Source organism: Chiloscyllium plagiosum, unplaced genomic scaffold (genome assembly GCF_037043375.1).
Source record: "Chiloscyllium plagiosum isolate Xiang-an unplaced genomic scaffold, Cpla_swu_hap1 HiC_scaffold_3, whole genome shotgun sequence".
NCBI lineage: Eukaryota > Metazoa > Chordata > Chondrichthyes > Orectolobiformes > Hemiscylliidae > Chiloscyllium > Chiloscyllium plagiosum.
Window position 1 is genome coordinate 51,127,452 of NW_028270141.1, and position 18,761 is coordinate 51,146,212.

Sequence of the window (18,761 nt, forward strand, 5' to 3'; positions counted from 1 at the left end):
TCTTCAATGCAGAACAGTGGGGTAGGTGGGGTTCCCTTCCTTCTCCTCATCAAAACTCTAACTCACAGTCTGGCTTTGTACTGATGTGAAAAAGCTGCAACATATTTCAAGCTTTGTTGCCTGCAATTCACCAATAGTATTAACAACAGATTTTGAACAGATTAAAGCTTTGAAATTCCTCAGGAAGGCAAACTGGATGTTATATCTAAAATGAGGTCCAAATTCACCTTTTCAACTGCATTCTGTGCACTTCTGGTCTCCTTGCCTAAAAAAGGATATCCTAGTTGTAGAGGGAGTTAGCGGAGGTTCACCACACATTATTTTATCCATTTGTGGGATGCGGGCATCACTGCAAGGCCAGGATTTATTGCCCATCAAAGTTGCCCTTGAGAGGCTGGTGGTTAGCTGCTTTCTTGAATTGCTGTAGTCCCTCTTGTGTAGATAGACTCTTAGAGTTCCAGAATTTGACCCAGAAAGAGACAAAATAAACGGTGATATATTTCCATCTCAGGATCCCGAGTGGCTTAGAGAAGAACCTGCAGATGGTATTGTTCCCACTTACTCCTGAGTTGGCAGGACTGGCCCAGAGAAATTGAGAATACTGGATCTGTATTCTCCACAGTTTTTAAGAAAGAGAGGCAATCTCATTGAAACTTATAAAATTCACACAGTGCTTAACTGGGTAGTTATGGGAAAGATTTTATCCCTGGCCAGGGATAAAAAGGACACAGTCTCAGAATAAGAAGCAAGCTATTTAGTACTGGGAAGAGGGTTGTGAATCTTTGGAATTCTCTACTCTAGAGGATTGTAGAGGTTCATTGTTTGAATATGTTTAAGACAGAGATTGACAGATTTTGATAAATTAAAGATGTCAAGGGATATGGCAAGAAAATGAGGTAGATCATTTTTGATCTTGTGGTATGGTGCAGTGGGCTTGTAGGACCAAATGGCTTCCTGGTGCTATTATTTCCTATGTTCCTAAAACTGAATGGTACTTTTCTTAAATCAGAGTGTGTTGAAATTGAAAATCCGTGATATTGGTTTGTACAATTGGGTTCCATGGCCTTCTTTGAATGTTAAAATTGAATTTTCAGCTCTATTCCTCACCACTAATGCAAACTAGGCTGAGGAATCTGCAATGTGGGAAGTTTTCCTTTTCCATTTGGACTTATTACTTGTAAATGAAAATAGCAGGGACAGATCCCCATGCCGAACCACTAAAAAAAAATTACAATTCATTGACCCAACCAGAAAAAGAATGTTTTATTTCCTACCTTGCCTGAAAAGCTGGTTGCCATGTTGACTGGCCTATGAACAAACAGAACTGGAGGATATTTGAATTTGAGAATCAGGAGCATAGCTGGTTTTGTGGCTGGAGATTTGCTCGGATGCAAGATCTGATATTAAAGTTTAGATTACATGATTTGTTTTATTAGGGCATATTATACATTATGACTGTTAGTTTTGACTTCCCCATAAGTGAAAACATAATTGTGAAATGTTTATTTAGGGAGAAGCTAAAACTGATTGTGATTATATGCACTAATCAGAAGAGACAGAGGAAGAGGCTGATTTCCCAAGGCTCCTTCTCCACCGTTGTACTCACACTCACAATACTGATCCTACTATAAACTCCTACAGTTATTATCCACTTAGAAACACTGTATTATATTTCAGTACACATTTTATACCCCAGCTACACATTTAAGCATCAACCCTGAAGCCACAAGTTCATGTTTTTCGAAGGGAATTCATTAAATTGAATTCAATAAAACTGTTAATCCCTGGCCAATTATTCTACATGAAGTAATTATATTAACTTTTAGAGTTCTTTGAAAATGCAACTGGTATTCCAACCATATGTGTTCCAGTCCCAGACTGCACGACTGCCTGGCAAGCCACTGATTATAGGCATTGATGAAGAGCTTTAAAAGATGAACAGAAATATAGAAGATAGGAGCAGGATTAGGCTATTCACCCCTTGAGTCTGTTCTGCTGTTTTACAATGATTATGGCTGATGGTTGAGCTAATACCCTAATCCTGCCCTTCCTCCCCCATCCCTTGGTCCCTTTAATCACAAAAGCTCTTTTAACCTCCTTCTTATTTAGATTGTTTTAATATTTTTTTTAATTGTTATGTAGACTCAAGTTGAGAAGTTCAGAGAGAAGTGTATAATGTTGGCTTACATGGTGTCATCTTAGGTATCAAAGTACCTAGGTACAAAAATAAACTTAGGTACAAAGAAGTACGAGAAACACAAGTTAAAAAGTTAAGCATTACTTCATAGAATTATAGAAAACTAAAGAAATAAGGTGATAGTTAACTTCAAATTCTTTTGTGGTTTAAACTAGGAAAATAATAATTTAAAAGTTCAACTTTGATGAGTCCCCTACTTACCTTGCTGTCCAGGAGACCTCAGATGTCTGTTCTTAAAGCTGTCACTGCTGATACCATTGTTGCTGCTGAAACTGCCTCCTCTCCAATCTCTCCCTCAGTCCCTTGGGAGCTTGCCTAGGCAGGATCCACTCACACACCAAGCTGAGACACTGTCATGATCCACCAAAAGTCAGGCTGATGAGAGCCATTGGGAGACCAGGCCCGGGAACTGCCACAAGTCGGCAAAAGACCAAACTGGGACTCGCCACGAGCCACGAAGAGACCAAAGTGGGATCCACCATGAGCCACCGAGAGACCAGGTCCAGGACCTGTCATGAGTCACCAAGAGAATGGGCTGGGACTCACCACGAGTCACCAAGAGAATGGGCTGGGACTCACCACGAGTCACCAAGAGACCAGGCCGGGATCCACCACAAGCTACCAAGATACCAGCTGAGAACCGCCCTGAACCCCTGAGAGACCAACCAAGGCCTGCCATGGAGAGGTGAACACAGTGTTTTGGTCTCAAGTTCTTTATGTGGTAGTGAATTTTACAGGCTCACCACTCTCTGGGTGAAGGAATGTTTCATCTCAGTCCTAAATGGATTACTTCTTCTTAAATAATGACCTTTGGTTCTGGACTCCCCCACTTTCGGAACACGCTTCATGCATCTAACCTGACTAGGCCTGTCAGAATTTTGGAGGTTTCCATGAGATTACCCCCTCTCATTCTTCTGAACCCCAGTGAACGCAGGCCTACCATTCCAGGACTCAATCTGGTAAACCTTTGCTGCACTCACTCTATAGCAAGGACATTCTTCCTCATCCTTCCTGAAAACTGCACACAATATTCCAGGAATGACCTCCACAATTCTCTGTATAATTGCAGCAAGACATTGTTATTCCTTTACTCAAATCTTTTTGCTATAAATGTCGACATACAGTGCCTTCTTTACTGCCTGTTGTTTTTGCACACTTATTTTCAGCAACTTCTGCATGAGGACACACAGTCTCATTTACTATTTCCCTCTCTCAATTTACAGCCATTCAAATAATATTTTGCCTTCCTATTTTTGCTACAAAAGTGGATAACCTCACATTTGTCCATTTTATACTGCCTGTCATGCCCATTCATTCAGCCTGCAAATCAGACTGCAATATCCCTGCATTTTCCTCATAGCGTACCCTTCCACCTAATTTTGTATCATCTGCAAGTTTGGAGATATTACATTTAGTTCCCTCGTATAAATCATGAATATATATTGTAAATATCCTCTTTAGTGAAGACACAAGTAAAGTATGAATTTAGTTCATTATCTATTTCTCTGTTCACCATTGCAAATTCGCCTGTTTCTGGTTATAAGAAAGCTACATTAGTTTTTACCAACCTTTTTCTCTTTACATACCTATAGGAACTTTCACATTCAGTTCTTTTGTTCCCCACAAGTTTGCCCTCATACTCTACTTTTCCCTTATTGATCAATCCCTTTCTCCTCCATTGCTGACTTCTATACTTTTCCTAACCCTCAGGCCTCTTGAGTTTTCTTGCCAAATAGTATGCTACTTTTTTGACATCTATTACTACCTCTAAATTCCTTCCTAAGCTATATTTGGCCGCTATTCTCTTTGCACTCTATAGCCTGATTGGAACAAACTTTTTTTTTGGTGTTTACCCGTTTGCTCTGAATATTTGCCATTGCTTATTCAATGTGGTTCATTTCAGTAACACTTTCCAACCTTTCATAGCCAACTCATGTCTCATACCATCATACTTCCCTTACTAACATTCAGTAGCCTAGTGTCAGAATAAATTACCTCACTCTCCACCTTGAAAAAAAATTCTGTCATATCATGGTCAAGAAGGAAGGATAAATAAAGAGAATTGTTTCCACTGTAAAATAATTTGTAAACTAGGTTTAAGATAAAGGCCAAAGACGAGATAATTAGAAATATGTTTGCTCAGCGAACTTCCACTCCTGAAAGGCTAGTAGAGGCAAAGTCAATGTTAACCTTCAAAAGGAAATTGAGAATGCTGTAGATTGGAACAAAGGGCCAGGATATCAATGATTTGCTGATTTGCATCAAAATTCTTGATTTTAATTTTGTTGCCATTGGCATCCAGACCTTGAATTGCACCGGTGCTAAACACTAGAATTCCCTCCTTAAAACTTCAGTATCTTTATTTCTTGGTCTTCTTTTAAAATGGTTGATAAAAATTTCCCTTTGGACCAAGCTTTTGGTTATCTGCTCTTAGTTCTTTTCATGTCGATTAGTGGCTAATTAGGTTTTCCACAGGTAACAGGTAATAGGGAAGGTGATGGCTGAGTGGTATTATCACTATAAAAGTAATCCAGAGACACAGGTAATGTTCAGAGACCTGAGTTTGAATCCCACCATAACAGATGATGGAATTTGAATTCAATATCAGTCTGGAAGTCTAGTGATGACCATAAAATCCATTGCTGATTGACAGGGAGGAAAAATTTGCCTGGTTCAGTAATGTCATTCACAGAAGGAAATCATTACCTGGTCTACGCGATATGTGGCTGCAGACCTATAGCAATGTGGTTTACTCTTAACTGATCTCTGTGATGGCAATAACCTTCTCATGAATGCCTAATTTGATTCCAATAGAGTCGCCAGCTCCTGACCTCATTACAGCCTTGGGTCAAACATGGATAAAAGAGCTGAACTCGAGAGGTGAGGTGCTGTTGATCAAGTGTGGCATCAAGGAGCCCGAGCAAAACTGGAGTCAGTGGGAATCAAATGGTCAATTCTCCTCTAGTTGGAATCATACTTGGCATAGAAGAAGATTGTTGTAATTCTTGGAGGTCAATCATCTTAACTTTAGTACTGTAAGTATTACTCAGGGTAATGTTCTGCACTCAACCACCTTCAGCTGCTTCATTGATTACCTTCTCTGTATTATAAGGTCAGAAGTGGTGATGTTTGCTCAATGATTGCACAACATTCAGCACCATTCACGACATATCAATATTGAAGCAAACCATGTTTAAATGCAAGAAGATCTGGAAAATATTCAAGTTTAGACTGATACATGACAAAAAAGATTTGTGCCCTGCAAATGCCAAGAAACAACGACTCCAATGAGAGATCATCCAACCATTGTCATTAATATTCAATGACTTTTCCATTGCTCAATTCAGTATGAGCAACATCTTCAGGGCTACCATTGACCAGAAACTGAAATATTATGAGTGCAACAAGTTAAAATTTTAAATTGGAAGAAAGCCAATTTTGACAGTATTAGGCAAGAATTTTCAAAAGTTGATGGGAGTGAATGTTTACAGATTAAAGAGGGCGACAGAAAAATGGGAAGCCTTCAAAAATGAAATAATGACAGCCCTGAGGCAGCATGTTCCTGTTTGGGTGAAAGGCAAGGCTGGTAGGTTGATAGAATGCTGGATGACTAAAGAAATTGAGGTTTTGGTTAAGGAAAAGAAGGAAGCATATATCAGGTATAGACAGGATAGATCGAGTGAATCCTTAGAAGACTACAAAGTCAGCAGGAATATACTTAAGAAGGAAATCAGGAGGGCAAAATCATGAGATAGGAACATAAAATAGATTTGGCAAATACGGTTAAGGAGAATTCAAAGGGACATTATAAATACATTAAAGACAAAAGGGTAACTCGTGAAAGAATAGTGTCCCTCAAAGATCAGCAAAGCAGTGTAGATGTGGAACCACAGAAGATGAGGGATATACTAAATGAGTATTTTTCATCAGTGTTTACTGTGGAGAAGGGCACAGAAGATATAGAAAGTAGGGAAATAGATGGCAACATCTTTTAAAATGTCCATATTACAGAGGAAGAGTTTCTGCATATCTTAAAATGCATAAAGGTAGATAAATCTCCAGGACCTGATCAGGTGTACCCTCAAACTCTGTGGGAAGCTCGGGAAGTGATTACTGGACCCATCGCTGAGATATTTGTATCATCGATAGTCACAGGTGAAATGCCTGAAGACTGGAAGTGAGCTAACATGGTGACACTATCTAAGAAAATAGGTGAGAAAAAGCCAGAGAATTATTGACCTGTGAGTTTCACATTGGTAGTGGGCACGTAGACCTGTGAGTTTGACATTGGTAGTGGGAATCCTGAGGGACAGGACTTAGATGTATTTGGAAAGGCAAGGACTGATTAGGGATAGTCAACATAGTTTTGTGTGTGGGAAATCATGTCTCACCAGCTTGACTGTGTTTTTTGATAAACTAACAAAAAGGATTGATGAGGGCAGAGTGGTGGACAAAATCTATATGGATTTCAGTAAGGCATTCGACAAGGTTTCTTATGGTAGATTAGTTAGCAAGGTTAGATCGCATGCAATACAGAGAGAACTAGCCATTTGGATACAGAACTGGCTCAAAAGTGGTGGTGACAAAGAGTGATGGTGGAGGGTTGCTTTTCACACTGGAGGCCTGTGACCAGTGGTGTGCCACAAGGGGCAGTGCTGGTTCCACTACCTTTTGTCATTTTTCTAAATGATTTGGATGTGAAAATAGGAGGTATATTTGCAAAATTTGCAGATGACACCAAAATTGGAGGTGCCGTGGACAGTGAAGATGGAGTTTAATTTAGATAAGTGTGAGCTGCTGCATTTTGGAAATATAAACCAGGGCAGAACTTATACACTTAATGCTAAGGTCTTGGGGAGTGTTAATGAACAAAGAGACCTTGGAATGTAGGTTTGTAGTTCCTTCATAGTAGAGTTGCAGGTACATAGGATAGTGAAGAATGCATTTGGTATGCTTTCTTTTATTGGTCAGAGCACTGAGTATAGGAGTTGGGAGGTCATGTTGCAACTGTACAGGACATTGGTTCGGCCACTTTTGGAATATTTTGTGCAACTTGTGTTGTGAAACTTGAAAGGGTTCAGAAAAGATTTACAATGAGGTTGCCTGGGTTGGAGGGTTTGAGCTATTGGGAGAGGCTGAATAGGCTGGAGCTGTTTTCCCTGGTATATCAGAGTCTGAGGGGTGACCTTGTAGATGTTTATGAAATCATGAGGAGCATGGATAGGATAAGTAGACAAGATCTTTTCCCTGGGATGAGAGAGTCCAGAACTAGATGACATAGGTTTAAGGTGAGAGGGAAAGATCTACAAGGGACCTAAGGGGTAACTTTTTCATGCAGAGCATGGTCCATGTATGGAATAAGCTGCCAGAGGAAGTGGTGGAGGCTCGTATAATTACAACATTTAAACGGCATCTGAATGGGTATATGAATTGGAAGGATTGGGAGGGATATGGGTCAAGTGCTGGCAAATGGGACCGGATTAGGTTAGAATATCTGGTCAGCATGGACAACTTGACCGAAGGGTCTGTTTCCATGCTGTATATCGCTATGGCTCTATGACTCTAACTGTGCTATGACTATTCAGAAGCTGGAAATCCTGCAGAGGGTAACTCACCTCTTAACTCCCCAAAGATTGTCCACTCTCAGTTCTGAGGAAGGGTCATTGGTCCCAAAACATTAACTCAGATTTCTCTCCACAGATGCTACCAGACCTCCTGAGCTTTTCCAACAATTTCTATTTTTGTTTCTATCCACTATTTACAAGTTACAAGTCAGGATGTGACAGAATCCTCTCCAATTCCTGAATGAGTGCAGCTCAATAATACTTAGGAAGCCTCACACAATTTAATGAAAAGCAGCATATTTGATTGGCACAATATCCACAAACATCCACTCTCTCAACTACTGATATTCAATAGCGGCAGTGCATACTGTTTACAAAATGCACTGTACAAATTCACCAAAGCTGATTAAACAGAACTTTCAAAATTCACAATCACTTCCACACCAAAGGAAAATGGACGCAGATGCATGGAAACACCATCACCTGCAAGTTTCCCTTCAAGCCACTCACTATCCTGACATGGAAATATATTGCTGTTCCTCCAGTATCATTGGGTTAAAATTTGGAATTCTGTCCCTAACGGCATTGTAAGTCTATCTACAGCTTTTGTATTGCAACAGTTCCAGGAGGCAGCCCAGGAACAGGCAATTAATGCTGACCCAACCAGCAATGCCCACATTCCACAAGTAATTAAAAACAACAGTTCTGAACAAATCAGATTGGACTTGAAACATTCACTCTATGTCCACAGATGCTATAAAACCTGATCAGTTTCTCTGGAACTTTCTGCTTTTATTTCAGACCTCCATCATCCACAGTATTTTACTTGATAACACATCTGGCACCATGCAGCACCTCCCTGAATTGTTCAAGAAAGGTAATTTCAATTCATAAAATAAAAATTAGAAGCTATACAGTACAACATAAAGCTGTTTAGTTTTCCAAAAATTCTGGTTTTCAGACAGCTATTTTGAGTGAGTTTTACTTGTATGACAAATTTAACATCTATGTATTAGAGATATGCAACTGTTGGCATTTCGGGCCATTTCCTGCATTCTCATGGAAACTGACAAAAATATTAGTGAGAGCCTGCCTAAAGGGGATCCCGTGACAACGTCATCTATTTAGACCCACATGCAAGAAATGATGGAGCTAATTCTCTGCTCAAATCTTCGTAAGATGACGTTGCCATTAGTAATAAGTGTATACTAATGTCTGTCCAATGTCTGATTAAATACCACATTGTATTAAGTTGTTTCCCTTAAGACTCATCTCAGTTATAACAGAAACATGAAAAAATTCTTTTTACAACATTTGCTGAAAAATCGACCCTTAGTGCATGATTTTTCATTCACTATCCAAAAGCCTTTGGTAACTTCTGCACAATATAGTGTGTAATGACAACCGATCTGATAATTTATTCAGATAATACATTGCTTATGAGAGCATTGGAGATATTTCCAGTCTGAAGTTTTAAGTATACCTTCCTTCACTTTTTGACAGAGTAGGGATAGACAGGGTGGCTCAATGGTGAATGCTGCTGCCTCACAGCACCAAACCTGGGTTCAATTCCACCCTTGGACAACTGTCCATGTGGGTTTCTGCTGTGTGCTCTGGTTTTAAGGGTGACACGGTGGCTCAGTGGTTAGCACTGCTGCCTCACAGCGCCAGGAACCTGGGTTTGATTCCCATCTCGGGCGACTGTCTCTATGGAATTTACACATTCTTCCCATGTCTGTGTAGGTTTCCTCCAGGTGCTTTGGTTTCCTTCCACAATCCAAAGATTTGCAAATCAGGTAAATTGACCATACTAAATTGCTCATAGTGTTAGGTGCATTAGTCAGGGATAAATGAAGGAGAATGGGTCTGGGTGGGTTACTCTTCAGATGGTCAGTGTGGACTTGTTGGGCCAAAGGGCCTGTTTCCACACTGTAGGCAATCTAATTTAGAATGTAGAATAAATGAAATAATACCAATATACATTTACAAACTGCCTTTTACTTAAAAATATTTTAAAAGCCTCAGGTGCTTTACAAAGGGAGAATGGAAAAGGAACCAGCGATTGATGGCCAAAAAGGATGAAACAGCAAAGAAAGTTGCAAATGTTTGTCAATTAAGAAAAAAAGAACTGAACAGTGTTTAAAGGAAGCCAAGATGAAAACCTTGAGAGAATAGGGCCAAATTGTGTGAATTCTGAATGGTAGATTGAAGGGACAGAGTAGCATAAGATATCAGAGTTGGAACATCCAAGTTTGCCAGAGGAGAAGATATGGGGAAGTACTCAAAAAACATTCCATTTAAAGTGTAACATAAATGTGTTTTTCATTCTGGGTAGCAGGTGGCTACAGGGACTGCCAAATTTTGAGATGGCCTGGTTAAAATGCTTGCCTCAGTTCTCTGGGATTTAATTGCAGGCAGTCGTGCTGTTAAATGTAAGATCCTCTGTACACTGTGTTCACCATCCTTATCAACCCCCACACATCAGCTCACCCATGCCTCACGCTCCATCAATCTCAATTTTTCCCAGTTCATTCCGATTAACCACCTCAATGATCTTGCATATCTTCAATGATAATTCATGACCTTCTGCTAATCTCAAGTACATTTTTACTCCTATGATAATTTATTATAAACCTAGCTCAACATATGTCCCTCATACACCTCCCCACGCCTTAATGTTGTCATTGATAACTTAGCCAGTATGGACCATAGGCAGACTTTGGGAGTCTGCTGAGATGAAGTAAGATAAAGTTCTAAGTATCTATTACAAATTTCACTATGTAAGAACACTTCTTGTTTCATGAAAGACCATACAATATTTTCAAGATCACTTAAGTACTTATCCTTAATAATCTTTTTTTATATCCATAACAAGTACACCTTATCATTTAATTACTTCATGGCACTGTCAAACAACTGTGAATTTTCAGTATCCCCACAAAAAGGTTGACATTTTGACATAGTTCATCTAACCATCAAGAGCATTTATATCTCCCTGTGAAGTCATGGAGCACACATTACATGTTGAGTCCCTTCCTAAAGTCTCATTATCCTGTGTTATAGGTTGAAATGGGCTAGATGATTCTCATTTCCCTTTTGTGGTGCTCACACCCTATATCCTTTTTCTGTTGCCAAAATAGGGACCTGTTAACAATGGGAGCAGGCATTCCAGATCTGGGTGCCACCCAGCACATCCAAATGCCCCTGAGACATTCCAACCTATGAAAATCCACCCTGACATCATGTATGTACTCATCTTTACTCAGAATTGAACATGTATATCTATATTTATCTAAAACACATAAACAGGCAATGCCAATTTCAATTTAATTCAGATAGTGTAAAATAGGTATCTCTCAATTGTTTGACATACTAGATTGAACGCATGCCTACATGCAAGCATGTACTCTCTTTTTAACAACATGTCATTTGTAAATTATTTTCATGCTGGACAGCAGATTTTTTGGATTTCACTGTAGACGTTTATGGCTCAATGAAGTTCTAAACTGGGGAGGTCTGATTTCAATAAGATCAGATAATATTTGGCCAGATTGGACTGGGAGCAGACATTTTTAGGTAAATCTGTGTCAGAGCAGTGGGATGCATTCAAGAAGGAAATAGGAATAATATAGGGCCAAACATTCCATTAAAAATAAAGGGTGGGATAAAAAAACCCAGCAAATGCTGGATATTGAGGGACATACAGTACTGCATCAAGAGGAAAAAGGGAGGGTTTTGACAGATACCAACACTCAAAACAGTAAAAGCACTGAAGGAAAACAGAATATGCAAGGAGAGTCTTGGAAAGGAAATTAGGAGAGCAAAAGGGGGGCATGAAAGAATAATTGCAAGCAAAACAAAAGATAAAATAGGGGAAGAGCAGTGTCCATTAAAGACCGCTTGGTAATTTGCGTGGAGCCAAAGGGGGTAAGTAGCTTTCTAATACTTTATATAATTTGTATTAATATTCATTAGTGAGAGGGACAATGTGAGTATAGAAATCAAGGAAAAAGACTAGGTTATATTTAACTAAATTAACATAGATAGATTCCAAGTGATCTGGCAGCCTTAAAAATAGATGCATTTCCAGATGTGGATGAAATGCATCCCAGGGTGTTGAGTGAGGCAAGGGAGGAAATAACAAGGATCCTGGCAATAAATTTCAGTTTCTCCCTAGCTACAGGGGCGGCACGGTGGCTCACTGTTAGCACTGCAGCCTCACAGCACCAGAGTCCCAGGTTCAATTCCAGCCTTGGGTGACTATATGGAGTTTGAACGTTCTCCCCGTGTCTGCGTGGGTTTCTTCCCACAGTCCAAAGATGTGCAGGCCTGGTGAATTGGCCATGCTATGCTCTGCATTAGTCAAAGGGAAATGGGTCTGGGTGGGTTACTCTTCGGAGGGTTGGTGTGGACTGGTTGGGCTGAATGGCCTGTTTCCACACTGTAGGGAATCTAAAAAAAACTATAGGAGAGGTGCCAGAGGACTGGAAGACAGACAATACCCCCCACTGCCCTCCCCAACATTCTGACCCACACAAATCTTTCTCCTCCCCATCTCTCTGTGACCCCTGACTCTCTAATATAGCACAAACCTGCAGTTACACCCAAATCTTTGTCTTGCATCATTACAAAACTTCAACTTTTCCTCTGGCCTTTTAAGCACTAGTCGTCTATTTCCACACTGACCACTTGAATATGCACACCCTCTGGCTCTCCAACACTCTGACTCCACAATTATGTCTTGACTCCTCCCATTGACCAAGACCTGTCATCAATGGCCAAACCACCTGAGATACGAGACACATGCTTACTTACACAGCTGCCTTGGTATCCACACTACCACACTAATACCAGACTGCTATCCCACCAACCCTATCAGCCAAATGACACACAGTCACTCATTAAAAGCTTTTTTACATATTCAAAGACTTTTTAGTATTTTGTGACTGAAGACTTACTAGAATGCTGTTTCTACTAACTTTGATGATGGGGAGCCAGTGGTTGTGATATACTTGGATCTTCTGAAGATTGTTTGATTAAGTGTCACACAGGAGGTTAGTAAACAAAATTAAAGAGCATGGGATTTGATGGTGATATACCATCAATAATTGAGGATTAGTTAACAGGCAGAAAACAGAATAGGAATAAATGGGTCATTCTCAAGTTGGCAGGCTGTGACCAGTGGGGTACCACAGGGATCAAGGTTTGTGCTCCAACTGTTCACAATCTATATCAATGATTTGGATACAGCGTTTAATTCTAATACTGCCAAGTATGTAGATGATATGAAACTTAGGAATGCAAATTTTGAGGAGGATACAAAAAGGCTTCAGAAGAGTTTAACTGAATAAATTGGCATGTAGAATACAATGTGGACAAGTATGAAGTAATCCACATTTATATGAGGAACGAGATTCAGAGTATTTCTTAAATGGAGAGAGAATGGAAAATGTTGATGTCCAAAAGTACCTAGATAAACCTGTTCATAAATCACTGAAGGCTAGCCTACAATTGCTGCAAGTAATTTGGAAGGCAAATGGTATAGTAGTCTTTATCACAAAAGTATTTGTGTTCAGAAGCAAAGAAGTCTTGCTTCAATTGTATAGATGATTAGTCAGACCACATTTGGAATATTGTGTGCAGTTCTGGTCCCTTTGCCTATGAAAGGATACACATGTCAGACAGACTACAGCAAAGATTTCCTGTTTGCTGGTGCAACCAGCCTTTTAGGAGGGATTAGGGAAACTGGGCCTGTACTCTATGGAGTTGAGAAAAATGACATAAAAATTATAAAATTCTTAAAAGGGGTAAATAGGGTTGATGAAGAAAGGATATTTTATCTGACTGTTCTGTCCAGAATCAGAGTTCACCGTCTTACAATGAAAGGTAATCGATTTAAGACTTAGATGAGGTGGAAGGTCTTCATTCTAGAAGACTCAACCTTTAAATAACTCCAAGAGGGAGTTTGTAGACTTCCAATTCCTCATGACATTAACGATATAGGGATAATAGAGGAATATGGCATTGCTGTGGACATCGGTTGCCATAGCCTTGGCCCATGGAATTCAACACAAACAGAGTTTTCATTGATCTAGATTTGAACTTGACAATGCATTTTTTGACTGGCCTACCTAAATATTTGTTAAGCTGAACTCAAGGGGGTAAAAAATGCTCCTTTTGTAACAGATTGCATAAAATATTTAAGTGCAAAAATAGTGAATGTCTGTCCGCATTTGAGTTCCATATGAACCTCAACAACTCCTCATCCTCTATTGCAATTGATAGACAGAAAGATTTCACCCTTTTCCTATTTGTTCATGGAATGCAGACATTACAGCAAATACCAGGATTTATCGTCAATCCCCCATTGCCCATGAGAAGGTGATAGTGACCCACCTTCTTGAGTTGTAACAATCCCATATGGTGTAGTTACTCCCACTGTGCCTGCGCAAGGGGGTTCTAGGACTTTGACCCAGTGACACTTAAGGAACAGCAAAATATTTCAAGTTCAGGATGGTAAGTGGATTGAAGGGAACTTGCAGTTTGTAGGGTTCCTATGAACCTATTTCACTTTCTCCTGGAAAGGTGTGGTTTTGATTTTGTAAAGTGCTGTTGAAATAACCTTGGTGAATTGTTACACTTCATCTAAGATAGTACAACCCAATCATGGTGTGCTGGTTATGAAGAGAGTTAATATTGAAGGTGGTTGATGGGAGGATTTAAACTAGTTTGGCAGGGGGATGGGAACCAGAGCTACAGATCAGAGGAGAGGGTAGATGTTGAGTGGGCAGAAATAGAATGCAGAGAGTCTGTCAGGAAGGATATACAGTTGATAGGGTAAAGAGATGGGTTAAAGTGTGTTTGTTTCAATGCAAAGAGTGTCAGGAATAAGAGTGATAAATTTAAAGCATGGAATTGTACTTAGAACTTGGATCAGCTGTGGCTATAATGAAGTCATGGATTTCACAGGAGTAGGAATGGTTGCTGGATGTTCCAGGATTTAGATCTTTAAAAATAAAACAGCGAGGATGGTGTAAAAGAGGAGGGGGGCGGGTAGCATTGTTACTTGGAGACTGTCACAGCTGCAGAAAAGGAGGTTGTTGAGGAGGGTTTGTCTACTGAGTCAGTATGGGTGGAAGTCGGTAATAGGAAAGGAAGAGTTGTCTATTAACCCCCTCCCCCGCCCATATAGCAGCAGAGAGATGGAAGAACAAATTGGAAAGTAGGCCTTGAAAAGGTGCAGGTGTAACAGTGTTGCTTTTATGACTTCAACTTCCCCAATATTGACCTCCTTAGTGCAGATGGTCTGGATGGAGCCAATTTTGTCAGGTGTGCCCAAGAAGGATTCCTGACTTGGGCTGACTAGAGGGGAGGCCATATTGGATTTTGTGCTTGGCAATCAGCCAGGCCACGTGTCAGATCTCTCAATGAGAAAGCATTTCAGTGACAGTAACCACAACTGCCTCACCTTTACCATAGCCATGGAGAGGGAAAGGAACAGATAGTATGGGAATGTATTTAATTGGGGGAGGGGAAATTATACTGCTACTAGAGAGGAGCTGTGAAGTATAAAATGAGAACAGTTGTTCTACAGGAAAGACACAACAGAAACATGGAGGCTTTTTAAGGAGCATTTGTTGCGAGTGTTGGATAACTTTGTCTTACTGAGGTAGGCAAGGAATGGTAAGGTGAAGCAGCTTTCGATAACAAGAGCAGAGGATCTGGCACAGCTTTTGAGGATTACAGGGTAACTAGGAAAGAACTCAATTAAGGACTGAGAGAGCTAGGGAAAAAGCCTTGACCGGAAGGATTAGGAAAATCCAAAAGTGTTCTACACATACGCGTGGAATAAGAGAATAATGAGAGAGAGAGGATAGGGCCGATCAAGGATAGAGGCACGAACTTGTGACTGGAGTCTGAAGAGGTAAGGGAGGCACTGAATGAGATTATTGCCTCAGGATTCAGTGGAGAGAGGGACTTTGTTGATAGTGAGAACACCATGGACTAGATTAATAAGATTGATATTTAGGAAGTGGATGTGCTGGAAATTCTGGGAAACATCGAGATAGATAAGTCCCCAGGGCCGGACCATATATATCCAAGATTAGTATGGGAAATGAGGAAAGAGATTGTTGCACCTTTGGCGATGATCTTTGCATCCTCACTCTCCATGGCAGTAGTACCTGCTGATTGGAGGGAGGCAAATGCTGTTCCAGGGAATAGGGGAATCCCTGGAAATTGCAGACCAGTCAGTCTTATGTCTGTAGTAAGCAAGGTACTGGAAAGGATTCTGAAAGATAAGATTTATGACTATTTGGAAAAATATAGTTTGATTAAAGACAGTCAGCATGGCTTTGTGAGGGGCAGGTTATGCCTCAAAACCTTACTGAGTTCTTTGAGGATGTGACAAGACAAGTTGACGAAGGTCAACTAGTGGATGTGATGTATATAAATTTCATTAAGGCATTTGATAAGGTTCCCCATGGTAGGCTCATTCAGAAAGTTAGGAGGTATGGGATATATGGAAATTTGGCTGTTCGAAAGAAGACAGTGAGTGGTAGTGGATGGAAAGTATTCTGCCTGGAGGTCAGTGACCAGTGGTGTCCCACAGGGATCTGTTCTTGGGATTCTGCTCTTTGTAGTTTTTATAAATTTGGATGAAGAAGCGGAAGGGTAGATTAGTAAGTTTGCTGATAACACAAAGGTTGGTGGTGTTGTAGGTAGTGTAGAAGACTGTTGCAGGTTACAAGACATTGACAAGATACAGAGCTGGCTGAGAAGTGGCAGATGGAATTCAACCTGGATAAATGCAAAGTGATTCATTTTGGAAGATCGAATTTGAATACTGAATACATGGTTAGAGACAGGATTCTTGGCAGTGTGAACAGCTGGACCTTGGAGTCCAAGTACATAGATCCCTCAAAGTTGCCACTCAAGTTGATAGGGTTGTTAAAAGGTGTATGGTGTTTTGGCTTTCAATAACCGCAGGGTTGAGTTTCAGAGCTGTGATGTTTAGGTGCAGCTCTATAAAACCCTTTTTAGGCCACACATGGAAATATTGTGTCCAGTTCTGGTCGCCTCATTACAGGAAGGATGTAGATGCTTTAGAGAGGATGCAGAGGAGATTTACCAGGATCCTGCCTGGATTAGAGGGCTTGTCTTATGAAGAGGGGTGAGTGAGCTCAAGCTTTTTACACTGGAGAGAAGAAGGAAGAGAGATGACATGATTGAGGTGTACAAGGTAATGAGAGGCATAGATAGAGTAGATAGGATCTTTACCGCATGGCAGAAATGACTGTCACGAGGGGTCATAATTTTAAGGTGATTGGAGGAAGGAATAAGGAAGATGTCAGAGGTAGGTTCTTTATGCAGAGAGTGGTGGCTGCGTGGAATGCACTGCCAGCCATGGTAGTATAGTCAGAGACATTAGGGACATTTAAGTGACTGCTAGACAAGCACATGGATGGCAGTAAATTAAGGGGTGTGTAGGTTAGGTTGATCTTAGATTAAGATACATGCTTGGCACAACATCATGGGCTGAAGGGCCTGTACTCTGCTGTATTGTTCTATGATTTATGTTCTATCTTCTAATTCAGGTTGCTTGGACCTGGATGGTGTCCAGCTTCTTGAATTCTGTTGGAGCTGCACAAGTGCACAGAATTCCATCACACTCCTGGACTTGTGTTGGATGAAGGGCAGACAGGCTTTGTGGAATTCAGTGGTGAGTTACTCACCAGAGCATTCCCAGCCTCTGATCTACTTTTACAGTTAGAGTGTTAATATGGCTCAATCAGTTATGTTTCCAGCCAATGGTAACAGCCAGAGTTGAAAAATGTGGTGCTGGAAAAACACAGCAGGCCAGGCAGCATCCGAGGAGCAGGAGAATCGACGTTTCAGGCAGAAGCCCTTCTTCAGGAAGGGCTTATGCCCGAAACGTCAATTCTCTTGCTCCTCGGATGCTGCCTGGCCTGCTGTGTTTTTCCAGCACCACAATTTTCAACTCTGGTACTCCAGCATCTGCAGTCCTCACTTTCTCCCAAAGGTAACAGCCAGGTTGATTGTGGAAGATTCCCGATGTTCTTTCTACTCAATAAAGTTCTTTTTAATCAAGAACATTCCCAAAGTAATAGGCCAGTATCCCATCACTAATTCATCCTGTATTTACACGTGGAGAATCCTTGTCACTGATCCAACTTCCTCAGAGTCAGCTTTCAGGATGACTGATACTCGTGGTCCTTTTTTTTCTTTCCAACTTCCTCAGAGCTAGCTCACAGAGTGAACAGAACCTCTGACACTCCTTTTTTTATATTTTAAAAAACCCTACACTACTGTCTAACTGCTTATTTTTCCCCAGCACCCATGTTGTGTGTGTGCAGGTGTGAGACACAGTGAAAGACACAAGGTGTACAAATCTTTATTCAATTTCCACACCAGGATGAAAGGAAATACCCAAAAGGCCAGTGACAAGCAGTGCCCTCCACATCAAAGGGCAATGCTGCATGACCAAACAGCGAAAGGGAGGGCAAGGATTAAATCCAAATAGAGTTGGAGGGGGAAATAATACTCTCCTCTCCTTGTGGTGCCCACCTCTCCCTGAATAGCTCAAGGGTGTTGGTGGACAGTGCATGCTCCTTCTCCAGAGATACCCAGGCTCTAACATAACCCCGAAAGAGGGGCAGGCAGTCGGCTCTAATGACCCCCTCTACAGCCCTCATCCGGACCTGTTTATGGCCAGTTTGGCCAGGCCCAGGAGCCACAAGGAGGTCTTCAGACCTGGCCTTCCCCCTCCGTACCGGGTGCCTGAAAATCAGGAGCTTGGGACTGAAGTGCAACCAAAAACAGATGAAGGTTTTTTTTGAAAATCAAAAAGGGAGTGCAAGCGTCCGTGAACTACCACAATCTGAGGTTTCAGGAGATCCCCGAGAGAAAGGGGGAGGGCCCCTGCATAGAGAGCTGTCCATTGGGGATCCCCACTTCCCGATGACAAATGGGTACATCAA